At 46.3% G+C, this 18,916-nt stretch overlaps 1 protein-coding gene across 1 annotated transcript in view; it reads right to left on the bottom strand.

Moving 5' to 3' along the window:
• Nucleotides 1-18,916, bottom strand: part of LOC143292152 (retinoic acid receptor beta-like) — a 75,656-nt gene that overhangs the window by 15,860 nt on the left and 40,880 nt on the right. The gene's annotated exons all lie outside the window — the stretch shown is intronic.

The following is an 18,916-nucleotide window of genomic DNA, read 5'->3' as shown; positions in this document are numbered from 1 at the left end:
GGAACAACATGGCCTTAATTAAGGATTCCCCCCCCCCTCTAACAAGGAACAACATGGCCTTAATTAAGGATTCCACCCCCTCTAACATGGAACAACATGGCCTTAAGGATTCCACCCCCTCTAACATGAAACAACATGGCCTTAATTAAGGATTCCACCCCCTCTAACAAGGCCTAAAGGATTCCACCCCCTCTAACAAGGAACAACATGGCCTAAATTAAGGATTCCACCCCCTCTAACAAGGAACAACATGGCCTTAATTAAAGATCCCCCCCCCTCTAACAAGGAACAACATGGCCTTAATTAAGGATTCCACCCCCTCTAATATGGCCTTAATTAAGGATTCCACCCCCTCTAACATGGAACAACATGGCCTTAAGGATTCCAACCCCTCTAACAAGGAACAACATGGCCTAAATTAAGGATTCCACCCCCTCTAACAAGGAACAACATGGCCTTAATTAAGGATTCCACCCCCTCTAACAAGGAACAACATGGCCTAAATTAAGGATTCCACCCCCTCTAACAAGGAACAACATGGCCTTAATGATTCCACCCCCTCTAACAAGGAACAACATGGCCTTAATTAAGGATTCCCCCCCCCCTAACAAGGAACAACATGGCCTTAATTAAGGATTCCACCCCCTCTAACAAGGCCTAAAGGATTCCACCCCCTCTAACAAGGAACAACATGGCCTAAATTAAGGATTCCACCCCCTCTAACAAGGAACAACATGGCCTTAATTAAAGATCCCCCCCCCCCCTCTAACAAGGAACAACATGGCCTTAATTAAGGATTCCACCCCCTCTAATATGGCCTTAATTAAGGATTCCACCCCCTCTAACATGGAACAACATGGCCTTAAGGATTCCAACCCCTCTAACAAGGAACAACATGGCCTTAATTAAGGATTCCACCCCCTCTAACAAGGAACAACATGGCCTTAATTAAGGATTCCACCCCCTCTAACAAGGAACAACATGGCCTAAATTAAGGATTCCACCCCCTCTAACAAGGAACAACATGGCCTTAATGATTCCACCCCCTCTAACAAGGAACAACATGGCCTTAATTAAGGATTCCCCCCCCCCCCTAACAAGGAACAACATGGCCTTAATTAAGGATTCCACCCCCACTAACATGGCCTTAATTAAGGATTCCACCCCCTCTAACATGGAACAACATGGCCTTAAGGATTCCAACCCCTCTAACAAGGAACAACATGGCCTTAATTAAAGATCCCCCCCCCCCTCTAACAAGGATCAACATGGATCAACATGGCCTTAATGATTCCACCCCCTCTAACAAGGAACAACATGGCCTTAACGATTCCACCCCCTCTAACAAGGAACAACATGGCCTTAACGATTCCACCCCCTCTAACAAGGAACAACATGGCCTTAATTAAGGATCCCCCCCCCTAACAAGGAACAACATGGCCTTAATTAAGGATTCCACCCCCTCTAACATGGCCTTAATTAAGGATTCCACCCCCTCTAACAAGGAACAACATGGCCTTAAGGATTCCAACCCCTCTAACAAGGAACAACATGGCCTTAATTAAGGATTCCACCCCCTCTAATATGGCCTTAATTAAGGATTCCAACCCCTCTAACAAGGAACAACATGGCCTTAATTAAGGATTCCACCCCCTCTAACAAGTAACAACATGGCCTTCATTAAGGATTCCACCCCCTCTAACAAGGAACAACATGGCCTTAACGATTCCACCCCCTCTAACAAGGAACAACATGGCCTTAAGGATTCCACCCCCTCTAACAAGGAACAACATGGCCTTCATTAAGGATCCCCCCCCTCTAACAAGGAACAACATGGCCTTAATTAAGGATTCCACCCCCTCTAACGTGGAACAACATGGCCTTAAGGATTCCACCCCCTCTAACATGAAACAACATGGCCTTAATTAAGGATTCCACCCCCTCTAACAAGGAACAACGTGGCCTAAAGGATTCCACCCCCTCTAACAAGGAACAACATGGCCTAAATTAAGGATTCCACCCCCTCTAACAAGGAACAACATGGCCTTAATTAAGGATTCCCCCCCCCTCTAACAAGGAACAACATGGCCTTAATTAAGGATCCCCCCCCCCCTCTAACAAGGAACAACATGGCCTTAATTAAGGATTCCACCCCCTCTAACGTGGAACAACATGGCCTTAAGGATTCCACCCCCTCTAACATGAAACAACATGGCCTTAATTAAGGATTCCACCCCCTCTAACATGGAACAACATGGCCTTAAGGATTCCAACCCCTCTAACAAGGAACAACATGGCCTTAATTAAGGATTCCACCCCTCTAACAAGGAATAACATGGCCTTAATTAAGGATCCCCCCCTCTAACAAGGAACAACATGGCCTTAATTAAAGATCCCCCCCCCCCTAACAAGGAACAACATGGCCTTAATTAAGGATTCCACCCCCTCTAATATGGCCTTAATTAAGGATTCCAACCCCTCTAACAAGGAACAACATGGCCTTAATTAAGGATTCCACCCCCTCTAACAAGTAACAACATGGCCTTCATTAAGGATTCCACCCCCTCTAACAAGGAACAACATGGCCTTAACGATTCCACCCCAACAAGGAACAACATGGCCTTAAGGATTCCACCCCCTCTAACAAGGAACAACATGGCCTTCATTAAGGATCCCCCCCCTCTAACAAGGAACAACATGGCCTTAATTAAGGATTCCACCCCCTCTAACGTGGAACAACATGGCCTTAAGGATTCCACCCCCTCTAACATGAAACAACATGGCCTTAATTAAGGATTCCACCCCCTCTAACAAGGAACAACGTGGCCTAAAGGATTCCACCCCCTCTAACAAGGAACAACATGGCCTAAATTAAGGATTCCACCCCCTCTAACAAGGAACAACATGGCCTTAATTAAGGATTCCCCCCCCCTCTAACAAGGAACAACATGGCCTTAATTAAGGATCCCCCCCCCCTCTAACAAGGAACAACATGGCCTTAATTAAGGATTCCACCCCCTCTAACGTGGAACAACATGGCCTTAAGGATTCCACCCCCTCTAACATGAAACAACATGGCCTTAATTAAGGATTCCACCCCCTCTAACATGGAACAACATGGCCTTAAGGATTCCAACCCCTCTAACAAGGAACAACATGGCCTTAATTAAAGATCCCCCCCCCCTCTAACAAGGATCAACATGGCCTTAATGATTCCACCCCCTCTAACAAGGAACAACATGGCCTTAACGATTCCACCCCCTCTAACAAGGAACAACATGGCCTTAACGATTCCACCCCCTCTAACAAGGAACAACATGGCCTTAATTAAGGATCCCCCCCCCTAACAAGGAACAACATGGCCTTAATTAAGGATTCCACCCCCTCTAACATGGCCTTAATTAAGGATCCCCCCCTCTAACAAGGAACAACATGGCCTTAATTAAAGATCCCCCCCCCCCCTAACAAGGAACAACATGGCCTTAATTAAGGATTCCACCCCCTCTAATATGGCCTTAATTAAGGATTCCAACCCCTCTAACAAGGAACAACATGGCCTTAATTAAGGATTCCACCCCCTCTAACAAGTAACAACATGGCCTTCATTAAGGATTCCACCCCCTCTAACAAGGAACAACATGGCCTTAACGATTCCACCCCCTCTAACAAGGAACAACATGGCCTTAATTAAGGATTCCCCCCCCCCCCTCTAACAAGGAACAACATGGCCTTCATTAAGGATCCCCCCCCCCCCCCCTCTAACAAGGAACAACATGGCCTTAATTAAGGATTCCACCCCCTCTAACGTGGAACAACATGGCCTTAAGGATTCCACCCCCTCTAACATGAAACAACATGGCCTTAATTAAGGATTCCACCCCCTCTAACAAGGAACAACGTGGCCTAAAGGATTCCACCCCCTCTAACAAGGAACAACATGGCCTTAATTAAGGATTCCCCCCCCCCCCTCTAACAAGGAACAACATGGCCTTAATTAAGGATCCCCCCCCCCCTCTAACAAGGAACAACATGGCCTTAATTAAGGATTCCACCCCCTCTAACGTGGAACAACATGGCCTTAAGGATTCCACCCCCTCTAACATGAAACAACATGGCCTTAATTAAGGATTCCACCCCCTCTAACAAGGAACAACGTGGCCTAAAGGATTCCACCCCCTCTAACAAGGAACAACATGGCCTAAATTAAGGATTCCACCCCCTCTAACAAGGAACAACATGGCCTTAATTAAGGATTCCCCCCCTCTAACAAGGAACAACATGGCCTTAATTAAAGATCCCCCCCCCCCCCCTAACAAGGAACAACATGGCCTTAATTAAGGATTCCACCCCCTCTAATATGGCCTTAATTAAGGATTCCAACCCCTCTAACAAGGAACAAAATGGCCTTAATTAAGGATTCCACCCCCTCTAACAAGTAACAACATGGCCTTCATTAAGGATTCCACCCCCTCTAACAAGGAACAACATGGCCTAAAGGATTCCACCCCCTCTAACAAGGAACAACATGGCCTTAATTAAGGATTCCCCCCCCCTCTAACAAGGAACAACATGGCCTTAATTAAGGATCCCCCCCCCTCTCTAACAAGGAACAACATGGCCTTAATTAAGGATTCCACCCTCTCTAACATGGCCTTAATTAAGGATTCCACCCCCTCTAACATTGAACAACATGGCCTTAATTAAGGATTCCCCCCCTCTAACAAGGAACAACATGGCCTTAATTAAGGATTCCACCCTCTCTAACATGGCCTTAATTAAGGATTCCACCCCCTCTAACATTGAACAACATGGCCTTAATTAAGGATTCCCCCCCTCTAACAAGGAACAACATGGCCTTAATTAAGGATCCCCCCCTCTAACAAGGAACAACATGGCCTTAATTAAGGATTTCACCCCCTCTAACATGGAACAACATGGCCTTAATTAAGGATTCTACCCCCTCTAACATGGAACAACATGGCCTTAACGATTCCAACCCCTCTTAACAAGGAAGAACATGGCCTTAATTAAGGATTCCACCCCCTCTAACAAGGAACAACATGGCCTTAATTAAGGATTCCACCCCCTCTAACAAGGAACAACATGGCCTAAAGGATTCCACCCCCTCTAACAAGGAACAACATGGCCTTAACGATTCCACCCCCTCTAACAAGGAACAACATGGCCTTAACGATTGCACCCCCTCTAACAAGGAACAACATGGCCTTAACGATTCCACCCCCTCTAACAAGGAACAAGATAGCCTTAAGGATTCCACCCCCTCTAACAAGGAACAACATGGCCTTAATTAAGGATTCCCCCCCTCTAACAAGGAACAACATGGCCTTAATTAAGGATTCCCCCCCTCTAACAAGGAACAACATGGCCTTAATTAAGGATCCCCCCCCCTCTAACAAGGAACAACATGGCCTTAATTAAGGATCCCCCCCCTCTAACAAGGAACAACATGGCCTTAATTAAGGATTCCACCCCCTCTAACATGGAACAACATGGCGTTAAGGATTCCAACCCCTCTAACAAGGAACAACATGGCCTTAATTAAGGATTCCACCCCCTCTAACATGGAACAACATGGCCTAAAGGATTCCACCCCCTCTAACAAGGAACAACATGGCCTAAATTAAGGATTCCACCCCCTCTAACAAGGAACAACATGGCCTGAATTAAGGATTCCCCCCCCCCCTCTAACAAGGAACAACATGGCCTTAATTAAGGATCCCCCCCTCTAACAAGGAACAACATGGCCTTAATTAAGGATTCCACCCCCTCTAACATGGAACAACATGGCCTTAAGGATTCCACCCCCTCTAACAAGGAACAACATGGCCTTAATTAAGGATTCCACCCCCTTCTAACAAGGAACAACATGGCCTAAAGGATTCCACCCCCTCTAACAAGGAACAACATGGCCTAAAGGATTCCACCCCCTCTAACAAGGAACAACATGGCCTTAATTAAGGATTCCACCCCCTCTAACAAGGAACAACATGGCCTTAAGTAAGGATTCCACCCCCTCTAACAAGGAACAACATGGCCTTAAGGAAGGATTCCACCCCCTCTAACAAGGAACAACATGGCCTTAATTAAGGATTCCACCCCCTCTAACAAGGAAACTTTCACAACAACATGACCCCAGCAAAATGACAAAGAAAAAAGCTGTTCCAGAAAATACCTGACCCTTGTGTACACAACATCGTATTATAAAAACCATCAACATGCAAAATGATAACATCAATTCTAAAGAGTAAAACGGATAAAACTCTACCTGTAAAACTATTTTTAAAAACGTAAAAGAGACAAGTTAAACATGTATAACACATGTCTTCTGCATAGATTGAGACTTGGTTAAATATGTGGAGATTTTAAAAATTCTAAACAATATGAAAATACATAAAACAAGAAAAGAAATTTACACTTTATTTGTTGAACAAAAAAGTACATTCAATTTTCTATTACAAGAATCTGTATACTGCATACACATAATGTTCGGGATTCTAAAATCCCCTTTTCTGATACGTTCCAGAAAATATAATTATGAACCATTAAACCTAATCGAACAGTGATCAGCAAACTTGTGATTTGAACCAAACACCAGAGTACACCCTCAAAAAAGAAAATATCCAACCAGACTGTTATAACAGATCACACTGGGAAAGTAAAACCAAAACAGCTTCTTTTGTTTAGGCTCCGGTTCGCGACACTGAAATTCCCACATACCACATCAATGTTCATTTGAATTAGCTCGCCGCTCTTCAGGTTGAAACAATACCCCGATTTTGAGGTTAGAAATGGACCGATTCTGAGGTTAGAAATGGACCGATTCTGAGGTTAGAAATGGACCGATTTTGAGGTTAGAAATGGACCGATTCTAACGGTTTTTCCCCAAGAGTTGTTTTGGATCAACACTGATACCTTGCATTGATATTCTGATGCATTCTGAGTTTTCAGTTTTCATTTTGGGAAGAATTACGAAGCTGCACATTTTCTCCAACTCGGGGAGTGCTGTGTCATGTTGGTTCTCGGGTGGTACTGACGCTCAGCATCGTGACTGTGTGCCCACTTCAAAACACGTGACGTTAGTGACAGAACACAGCATCATGAGACTGTGTGCCCACTTCTCCAAAACACGTGACGTTGGTGCCAGAACACAGCATCATCACTGTGTGCCCACTTCTCCAAAACAAGTGACGTTAGTGACAGAACACAGCATCATCACTGTGTGTGCCCAGTTCTCCAAAACACGTGACGTTAGTGACAGAACACAGCATCATGACTGTGTGCCCACTTCTCCAAAACACGTGACGTTGGTGACAGAACACAGCATCATCACTGTGTGCCCACTTCTCCAAGACACGTGACGTTGGTGACAGAACACAGCATCATGACTGTGTGCCCACTTCTCCAAAACACGTGACGTTAGTGACAGAACACAGCATCACACTGTGTGTGCCCAGTTCTCCAAAACACGTGACGTTGGTGACAGAACACAGCATCATCACTGTGTGCCCACTTCTCCAAAACACGTGACGTTGGTGACAGAACACAGCATCATGACTGTGTGCCCACTTCTCCAAAACACGTGACGTTAGTGACAGAACACAGCATCACACTGTGTGTGCCCAGTTCTCCAAAACACGTGACGTTGGTGACAGAACACAGCATCATGACTGTGTGCCCACTTCTCCAAAACACGTGACGTTGGTGACAGAACACAGCATCATCACTGTGTGCCCACTTCTCCAAAACACGTGACGTTGGTGACAGAACACAGCATCATCACTGTGTGCCCACATCTCCAAAACACGTGACGTCGGTGACAGAACACAGCATCATCACTGTGTGTGCCCACATCTCCAAAACACGTGACGTTAGTGACAGAACACAGCATCATCACTGTGTGTGCCCACTTCTCCAAAACACGTGACGTTGGTGACAGAACACAGCGCGTGGTGGACGGGACTTGGCCCAGAAAATGGCTGTTCAGTTCCATGCTGTGAATCATTTCTGTTCCTCATCTTTGTCTTTCCTTTTGATTCTTCGTTTGTCCAGAATGATACATCACATTCAGGTAAAGGGCGACTTCGCAATACAAGAATAAAAACAAAAAGGGTTTAATTCGTAACGGCTGTTTTCTTTCACAGGCTTTGGACTTTAGATCAGAAAAGACAAAGACAATAGTTGTTGCGTGCTGCACACTTCTCAGTATCGATTTACAGTTATTGTTTGTTTGTTTTTAACCAGAGAGCCTGGAGAAATGACAGGAAAACACGTGACACTATCGATCTCCAGCTGTCAATCATTGTGAACAGCTGACGTAATTTCCTTTACGATGGCAGGTCCCATGGTGGGGAGGGGTACACAATAAACATGAAATTCAACATAAAGACCCAAAACCACGCCAGTACAAGTTGGTTTCTTAACGCTCTACTGGTTCAGAATCTAAGCACCATGATGATGAACATGTTTCCTGGAGTATTCTTGGCACACAGTATGTCTTTGACAAACGATTATGGCGACGGCTCACATTCCAACTGTTTGTAAAGATACCAGCAAATGGAAATGTCATCCAATGACACTAACTATTTGTTAAGATACCAGCATTTGGAAATGTCATCCAATGACACCAACTATTTGTTAAGATACCAGCATTTGGAAATGTCATCCAATAACACCAACTATTTGTTAAGATACCAGCAAATGGAAATGTCATCCAATGACACTAACTATTTGTTAAGATACCAGCAAATGGAAATGTCATCCAATGACACCAACTATTTGTTAAGATACCAGCAAATGGAAATGTCATCCAATGACACTAACTATTTGTTAAGATACCAGCATTTGGAAATGTCATCCAATGACACCAACTATTTGTTAAGATACCAGCAAATGGAAATGTCATCCAATGACACCAACTATTTGTTAAGATACCAGCAAATGGAAATGTCATCCAATGACACCAACTATTTGTTAAGATACCAGCAAATGGAAATGTCATCCAATGACACCAACTATTTGTTAAGATACCAGCATTTGGAAATATGATAGCTGTATTTGAAAAAATGTAGATTAAAAAAGAAAAAAGAAAAAAAAAGACATTTTATTTAGAAAAGAAACTAGTTGATTAAAAAAAAGACAAATTCTATAGCTCTGTGACATAGTTAACCATAGCGCATCAAACATTCCGTGTATAGCATAGTTCAGCATGACAACACTTCAGGCAGGAAAGGCCCATGGTAAACGGAGCTATCTACAGTGATCATGCACCGTCAAGAAACGGAGTGGGAGAGGTTACAGGCCTTGGTATATTTCATACAAATATATAAAGGCAGTCTTTACACAATATAAAAACAACAAAAAACACCGCAAGTCAATAAAAATGAAAAATGGTTCCAAGATGACTTCCTATCGCTAACCACCTTCCAAGATGACTTCCTATCGCTAACCACCTTCCAAGATGATTTCCTATCGCTAACCACCTCTTCCAAGATGATTTCCTATCGCTAACCACCTCTTCCAAGATGACTTCCTATCGCTAACCACCTTCCATGATGATTTCCTATCGCTAACCACCTCTTCCAAGATGACTTCCTATCGCTAAACACCTCTTCCAAGATGATTTCCTATCGCTAACCACCTCTTCCATGATGATTTCCTATCACTAACAACCACCAGTATAATTCTCTGGATGAAGACACTGCTACAACTGATGTATAGAAAACAACATGATCGCTGAAAGAAACAACATCCACCCGATAAAAGCAAGAACCAGTATGCATCCAATGTTTCTCCACACCTATACACACACTAAGCAGTCAGCGAGTTCACCGGGTGAGCTTTAGGTACTTCCATCATTTCAAAAGAATAAGCAACATACAGGCCTATCTCGGTCATAACAATGCACACAAAAGAACAAAAGCTCGCACCAAAAATATTGTCAGGAAAATAATAACCTTCAACCGGGTGAACATTTTGTGTTGTTTTAGAATCTTGGGTACAGCGACAATGTTTAACATTGGTTATAAAAAATATAGCATATGATTTTCTCATCAATTAAACACACACACACACACACACACACACACACACACACACACACACATGTAAACAGGATATATACTGGTGTCAGGGCATTACTTAAGAGCGTCAAGCCATAGTAACAGTCTTTTTTTTCTGAGAGCCCACGACATTTATACACACATACACTGCATCTTTGTCTTTTCTGTTTAACCTGTGCATCGGCTCTCTCTCTCTCTCTCTCTCTCTCTCTCTCTCTCTCTGTGTGTGTGTGTGTGTGTGTGTGTGTGTGTAAAGCGCTTAAATCCCTATCTAGTATGCCAGTATAAATTGGCATTGTTATTCTCCTCCTCCTCCTCCTTATCGTTATCATCATATCTTCCTCATTACACTCAGCAATTGTATCCATAGCATAAAGTTAACAAACTGAAACAAACCGGTAAAAGAGAAGAATGCTTCTTGTAAAAACCCCAAAAAACTGGTACATTTCAAGAACAAACTGCACATAGACAAAGAAAAGAACTTCAATGTGTGGTACGCAGTGCATCATGTTTTGTCAGCTGTTCAGGCATCCGTCATGTGGACGTCTGAATCCTGCATCACCTTTGGCATCTGCAGCAAGGTGGACAGGTGCTTCCCTAGACAGGAGGGAGGCTACACACATACACACACACACACGCACACACACACATACGCGCGCGCGCGCGCGCGCGCGCGCGAGCGAAGACAAGCATACAGTCACACCATTAATGATCTGAATCCATTAGTGTGAACAGAACAAAGTGTGTAACACTGAACAAGCCTGGTGTGTAATACGAGGCGAGTACTACACAGCAACGAGTGGTTTCAAACTGTATGTATGTACGTATATGTATATACACAGTGACCGCAACTACTTGAAAATATACAACTACTCAACTTGCTCAACAACAAACCAATGGAACAGTTCAATAACCGGGAAATGAAAAATAGAAGGTTTTAGAAAATGTTTATGTAGATATATATATGTATATATATGCATGGTTTCAATATACAACTGCATCATCAAAACTTTTCCAGCTGCTGAGGAATGCTACACAACAGCTGGTGACAAACTGTGTCCATCCCAAATACCGACATTTCTCAGCAAAGCCAATGCAGTTCATCACTGAGAACTGACCTCTGGCTGTCAAAAGAGTAGGAAGAACCCGTACACACAGCTCCCAGTTGATGTCACTAAGGGCTGAGCACAGTCACACACAGCTCCCAGTTGATGTCACTAAGGACTGAGCACAGTCACACACACAGCTCCCAGCTGATGTCACTAAGGACTGAGCACAGTCACACACACAGCTCCCAGCTGATGTCACTAAGGGCTGAGCACAGTCACACACACAGCTCCCAGTTGATGTCACTAAGGACTGAGCACAGTCACACACACAGCTCCCAGCTGATGTCACTAAGGACTGAGCACAGTCACACACACAGCTCCCAGTTGATGTCACTAAGGACTGAGCACAGTCACACACACAGCTCCCAGCTGATGTCACTAAGGACTGAGCACAGTCACACACACAGCTCCCAGCTGATGTCACTAAGGGCTGAGCACAGTCACACACACAGCTCCCAGTTGATGTCACTAAGGGCTGAGCACAGTCACACTAACACAGCCAACAGTCAGGGGACACCTATCCCTCTTTCCTTCACCTGCCTTATTCATTGCTCCACGCTTTTTTTGAGAAAAGGGGGGGGGGGGGGCTGGAAGATGTGTCTACTGTCTTTAAAAAAAAAATCAATTTTATTGTTGTTATCATTCTGACAGCAAAATATAAACGGATGGACTAATGATACAGCAGGATGACATGTTAATGCAACGACTACATGTTGTATACTTAACATTGTTAAGATCATTAATTGTTAATTATCATAATGACATACTCTTTTAATGCTGTTCCAGTCACTAATCTGAAGCGGAGAGAGAACAATCACTCCAAGACAGAACAGGGTTGGCTCTGATAGACGACTGACTAGCAAAGCCAAGTCACTGTCCACTCTCACTTTGTCGTTTAATGGTTTTATCTGTAATTCTCGTCTTACTAAAGCTATTTCCTAAAAGGAGGAGTTTGTATTATACTCCATGTTTGATGGTACATATACTTACCATGTCAAACTGAAGCAAACTAGGCCTATCGGTTTGCTCTGCTTGGCCAAATTTCACGCGGCTAACAGTGAAAGGCGATCCGTCTTGCCCGGTCCGCTCTTAGCCAATCAAACGCCTCTAAAAGCTATAAGTGCTGAATCATTCCATGGCCATCGAGAAAAATGTCCCATGAGAACCACGGCAGAGACGCAGGGACGGACGGGTGGGCATTCGACTTTGACATGGTAAGTATATTATCACCAAACATGGAGTATAATACAAACTCCTTCTTTTGGTGTCATATACTGTACCATGTCAAACTAATGCAGAATTTAAAGCAAATGGAGGAGGGCAACGCCTACTGGTTCGTATGGGGAGCCCTTGTAACTGAGACGGCAGTGTTAGCCGCGACAAAGGAAATCCCCTTGGAACCGTCAGCCCTGGTCATACGGAAATCCCTGAGGTAGAAGTTGATGAAGGGATTCTCAGACCGCCAGAAGGCTGCCTCCAAGACATGCTGCAGTGGCACCGAGTGCTGGAAAGCAGCCGAAGTAGCTATGGCCCGCACTTCGTGTGCTCTGGGATTAAGACAGCTGATATCCCTGTGAGCATGAGAGTAGGCTCTACGAATGACTTGGGAAACCCAGCGGGAAATGGTGCCTGCAGCGATGTCTTTCTTGTAATTCTCATTGAGGGAGATGAGCAGACGCCTCTGAGAAGAACGCCTATGGCGAGACCTATCCCAATAGTATTTGAGACACCGAACAGGGCAGAGATGCCTATCCTCATCGTCTTCAGTTTTACCCCAAGTGTTGGTCATGTCTATGTTGCTATGTCTTCCTACCATCATGAGGACTGTATTCACTTTTTCCCTAAGTGGTGGCATGCTGTGAATGCAAACCACGAATCGTAGAAAGACTGCATCAAACATCCAACAGGAGAATGCAGCCAAAACAAGGCGGCGATTTTTTTTTTTTTTTTTTTTTTTTTTTTTTTTTTTTTTTAGCGACAAACTGCTCAAACGGCATATGTACAAAAACGTGACAACGTTTCTTGGTGCTGCCCCGTCATCGGTTTTCCCAATTGCATTCACATAGAAAATCGCACTTTCGAACATTCAAATACATTCATTGGATAACTGCTATAAAGAATGATATAAAAAGGTACACACATGACTTGAAATATAAAGTACACACATGACTTGAAATATAAAGTGCATAAAGTGGGGCAACAGCAGAAAATAGTGCTCGCTCATGATGCGGGTTTTAACAAGGTCAAGGTCAGTTTGACTGACCATGTCAGTGTCTCACCACTCGACTTACCGGGATTGGTTTAATTAAAAAAAATCCGTGAAACGAGAAAGGCTTCAACATGAAGTTATAAGACACAACGGAATGACACGTGGGTTTATTACCTTCACCCACCTGTTACAACCAACAGAACTATACCTTCACCCACCTGTTACAACGAACAGAACTATACCTTCACCCACCTGTTACAACGAACAGAACTATACCTCCACCCACCTGTTACAACGAACAGATCTAATATGATGCACTGATCACCACTGAGTCAGCTTTCAACACCAACACCAGTGTGACAGGATCAACACCAGTGTGATAGGATCAACACCAGTGTGATAGGATCAACACCAGTGTGACAGGATCAACACCAGTGTGACAGGATCAACACCAGTGTGATAGGATCAACACCAGTGTGACAGGATCAACACCAACACCAGTGTGACAGGATCAACACCAGTGTGATAGGATCAACACCAACACCAGTGTGACAGGATCAACACCAACACCAGTGTGACAGGATCAACACCAACACCAGTGTGACAGGATCAACACCAGTGTGATAGGATCAACACCAGTGTGACAGGATCAACACCAACACCAGTGTGACAGGATCAACACCAACACCAGTGTGACAGGATCAACACCAGTGTGATAGGATCAACACCAACACCAGTGTGATAGGATCAACACCAACACCAGTGTGACAGGATCAACACCAACACCAGTGTGACAGGATCAACACCAACACCAGTGTGATAGGATCAACACCAACACCAGTGTGATCCTCGGAAACATCTAGACAGTGTTCTCTCCAAAGAAAAGTGTACTCCCCAAACCCAAAGAAGAAAACTGTTCTCCCTACAGAAAACTGTTCTAAAAAACCCTCCAAAAAAACTGTTCTCCCCCCCAAAAAAGGTGTTCTCCCCAAAGGAAACTGTTCTCCTCAAAGGAAAACTGTTCTAAAAAAACCCAAAAAAACCTGTTCTCCCCCCAAAAAAAAGGTGTTCTCCCCAAAGAAAACTGCGGCCCTTTAGTAGTTGTGTCCACAGTGCCAGGCACGACGTTTCAAGTCGGCTCTCTGTCTGCACGTGTTCGGACACGTTTCTGAACGAACCCACAATTACAGTGAAATAAAACTTGTGCTGAGTATCATCCATTTCATGGAAGTCACACAGCCTTTAGTTTTAGCCGCTGACGCACACACACAGTGTTTTGTTGTTGTGTTTTTCTTTGCTGTTCTTTGGTGGTGGTTTTTCTGGAGGTGATTTATTCCTCCCACACTGAGTCATACTTCTGATGTACAGTCTTTCGACAGAAGTGGAGGAAAGCGGTTTGGAACAGTCAGACATGTCTCCTCTTTCCCCTCACTCAGTTCTCTCTCTCTCTCTCTCTCTCTCTCTCTCTCTCTCTCTCTGTGTGTGTATCTGTCTCTTTCACTGTCACACAGATCGAGGAAGGAATACTTAATATTCGTGCCTTCCTTTCCAAACTGAAAATACACAGGCAATGGACAAGCATAACAAAAAATACATAGATTAATACGCAGCAAAAAAAGTGAACTATCATTTACATCTCATCCAATCAAAACAGCATGAAGCAAACAAAACATAAAAAGAAAAACAAAAATACTAGCACATGATTAGAACCGAGTGTCAGCTAGACGTGAGATACAACCATACAAGAACAAAATCCAGAAAAAACCAGGATGGACAGCATTCTGAGGTAGTGTGTGAGTGGGGTGGGGGTGGGGGGTAAAGACCTGAGGTAGACTGAGCACAATGGAAATGGAGTCCCTGAGAAATGGCCACAGGCTGCCGTCCTGAGCAAGTCGTGGAACATGACCGGTAATTCATTCACCCCCCACACCCCTTCCCTCCCCCCTCCACGCCCCCCCCCCCTTCTTCACCCAACCCTCCCCCAACCCTCACCCACAAGTCACACAGTTCATGTTCTGTTCGTCAGCCTTGAAAACCCCAACACTTATTCCTTGACAACCCATTATGTCTGGGTTCAGACACCAACACTTATTCCTTGACAACCCATTATGTCTGGGTTCAGACATTTCATGTTCAAGTCACCACTGGCTGCCTAAAATAGACATACGCAAAAGAACCGAAAAAATCAAGAACAAATCGGCCGCTTTTTCTAACTGATTAAAAAAAAACAACTTTTTTCAAATACACGCACCAGTGACTACTTAATTATTTTATTATGAAAAATATTTCTCCACTTTTCAAGGCTGACGAACAACAACCCCAAACATTTTGCCCGTCAGGAACACCCCAGGTTGGTGTCCACGATGAATGTCACAGGAAGGGTGACAGCTGATTGGTCACGCCCTTCCCTTATCTGGGCAGGAGGGGAGAGGTGGTGAGTGTGTGGGGGGAGGGAGGGGGGGACGGCAAGTGTGACAGCACACTGCAGAGTGCCGCTCTGTCCGGTCCCGTCCTGCACACCACGTCCACTGTCAGTCCTTTCTGTGCTGGAGGTGACAAAGTGTTCCTGTGTATCTGTCCACAGCCGTGCTGACGTCACCACGTGCTGACCACGTCACGTGCACACAGACAGCACTCAACCTCCGCCGTCAGTCAGTGAGGGAGGTGGACATGAAGGGGGTGGGACACAGACAAACCACCTCCCTCCCCACCCACCTCTCCCACCCCCCTCAGTGGGCGTCATAGTTGATCCAGTCCCCGGGCTCCATCTTCATGGCTCCGCCGATTAGCTGGCCGATGGACAGAGGGTTCGAGTCTGACCCCTGGCTGTGGACCGCGGGCTGCTCCAGGCCCTGGAGGCCCTGTGACGTCATCGGGGAGGCCGTGCTGTGGGCCTCGCGGACCTCCAGGCCTCTCCAGGCAGACGGGCCTGCCCCCAGCGGGCCGTTAGATCCGCTGCTGGAGCTGGTGCTGGTGATGCCCGGGTCATACAGCTGGGAGGGGGTGTGGGGAGGGGCGGCCCGCAGAGAGAGGGAGGAGGGGAAGGCGGGGCTGGACACGGGAGGGGGGTACCCCCCTCTCCCCCCGCCGTACAGGGCCACCCGGTCACCGTGACCCCCGCCCCCCTCCCCTCCCGCTCTCGGGTCAAAGTGACCCTCCAGGTCCCCCGTGGGGAAGAGGGAGGAGGAGGGGGTGGAGGAGGAGGGAGACTCCGACTTGACGTGGAGGAGGGAGGGCGGGGGGAGTGAGGAGGTGTCCCTGGAAGTAGGTGGGGGGAGGGCGGAGAGGAGCGCCCCCTGGGGGCTAAGAGAACCGTCTGCCTTGTACTGCATGGCCCGCTGTAAGCCCCGCATCAGCACGGCCCCCCCGCCCCCAGCGTCCCCAGAGTAGTGTCTGGCCCGGGGGCCCACGTCACTGAGGGTCTGCCTGCCTACATCACTGAGGGTCTGCCTGCTCACGTCACTGAGGGTTTGCCTGCTCACGTCACTGAGGGTCTGTCTGCCTACATCACTGAGGGTCTGCCTGCCCACGTCACTGAGTGTCTGCCTGCCCACGTCACTGAGTGTCTGCCTGCCCACGTCACTGAGGGTCTGTCTGTCTGGCGTGAGGGCCTGCCTCATGGAGTACGACATGAAGTAGGCAGGCGGCGCGGGGTCGGTGGGCAGCTGATCGCCCAGGAAGGAGGAAGTCGCTGCCTGCAGATCACCGGAGGAAGAAGATCCGGCAACGCCGAAAAAGGAGGATGGGTGGTGGTGGTGGAGGAGTCCCTGGCTGTTGGGGGAGGGGGTGGTGTGGGTGGTCATGGCGCCGCTAGGTCCCGCCACCTCCACCTTGCCCCACACCCCTCCCCGCCCCTCCTGCCGCACGTCGCTCTTGACGGGGTCCAGAATGCTGCTAATGCAGTCCAGGGCAAAATGCAGCACCTGCTTTTCACCTAGATGCAAAGGACGGAAAGCAGTAAGCCAGGCGGGGAGCAAAGCAACACATCTTTCTTCACACACACACAGTCCACAGCGCCACCCTCACTAACTCAACAATATACAAAGCTCTCTTTCTTCAAGCAGTGCAAAACAAACATGGCTGTGTGTCAAGTGGCAAAGAAAACCAAAGGAAATAAGTTACTGTGTTGTACACGTCAAGCACTTTGAAAGCTTGCAGCGACATCACACTCAAGCTAGGGGCTGTGCAAAAACTGAAGTGTTGAACATGAACTGGTATCAGCAAGGTAGCTTTACACAAATCGAGTGTAACCAGCATTCTTAAAATAGATGCAAAGGCAACGAACGAAAACAATGCAGCATGCCACGTCCACAGACATTCTTTGTTTTGGCAAGCAGTGTGTGTGTCGCATGAAAATAGCAACTGAAATTTACAGACGGGAGAGTAAAACAAACCCTGTTCATTTCCAATCCAGTGCACCATTCCACCAAACACAGTAAATAACAGAACGAAACGGAGAACAAAAATATGAAATTCAAGGTTGCATGTTAAGCAAACACCCCTTGTAAACAAACAGCAAGTGAATATTTTCTGGACATGCATCCCAGAATATGAGCAACAAGCGACACGTGAGCACAATGACCGACACAACAGACACGGCACACCAAGAGGCAGACCACGTGACCAGTGACAAACACAACAGACGGAAACCAAGGACACGGGGCTGAGGACACAGCACACCGCAGAGATGCAACGACACATGGAGGACACACTACTCAACACATGGACGACACACTCAACACATGGACGACACACTACTCAACACATGGACGACACACTACTCAACACATGGAGGACACACTGCTCAACACATGGAGGACACCCAACACACTGCTCAACACATGGAGGACACACTGCTCAACACATGGACGACACACTGCTCAACACATGGACGACACACTGCTCAACACATGGACGACACACTACCCAACACATGGTCGACACACTGCTCAACAAATGGACGACACACTGCTCAACAAATGGACGACACACTGCTCAACACATGGACGACACACTACCCAATACATGGACGACACACTGCTCAACACATGGGGGACACCCAACACACTACCTAACACATGGAGGACACACCACAACACATGGAGGACACCCAACACACTACCTAACACATGGAGGACACACTGCTCAACACATGGACGACACACTGCTCAACACGTGGACGACACACTGCTCAACACATGGACGACACACTACCCAACACATGGAGGACACCCAACACACTACTCAACACATGGAGGACACCCAACACACTACTCAACACATGGAGGACACACTGCTCAACACATGGAGGACACTCAACACACTACTCAACACATGGACGACACACTGCTCAACACATGGACGACACACTGCTCAACACATGGACGACATACTACCCAACACATGGAGGACACACAGCTCAACACATGGAGGACACACAGCTCAACACATGGAGGACACCCAACACACTGCTCAACACATGGAGGACACCCAACACACTACTAAACACATGGAGAACA

Source organism: Babylonia areolata, chromosome 18, assembly GCF_041734735.1.
Source record: "Babylonia areolata isolate BAREFJ2019XMU chromosome 18, ASM4173473v1, whole genome shotgun sequence".
NCBI classification, from domain to species: Eukaryota; Metazoa; Mollusca; class Gastropoda; order Neogastropoda; family Buccinidae; genus Babylonia; species Babylonia areolata.
The sequence above is the reverse complement of the archived record's forward strand: the minus strand, read 5'-3'. Positions and strand labels throughout refer to the sequence as shown.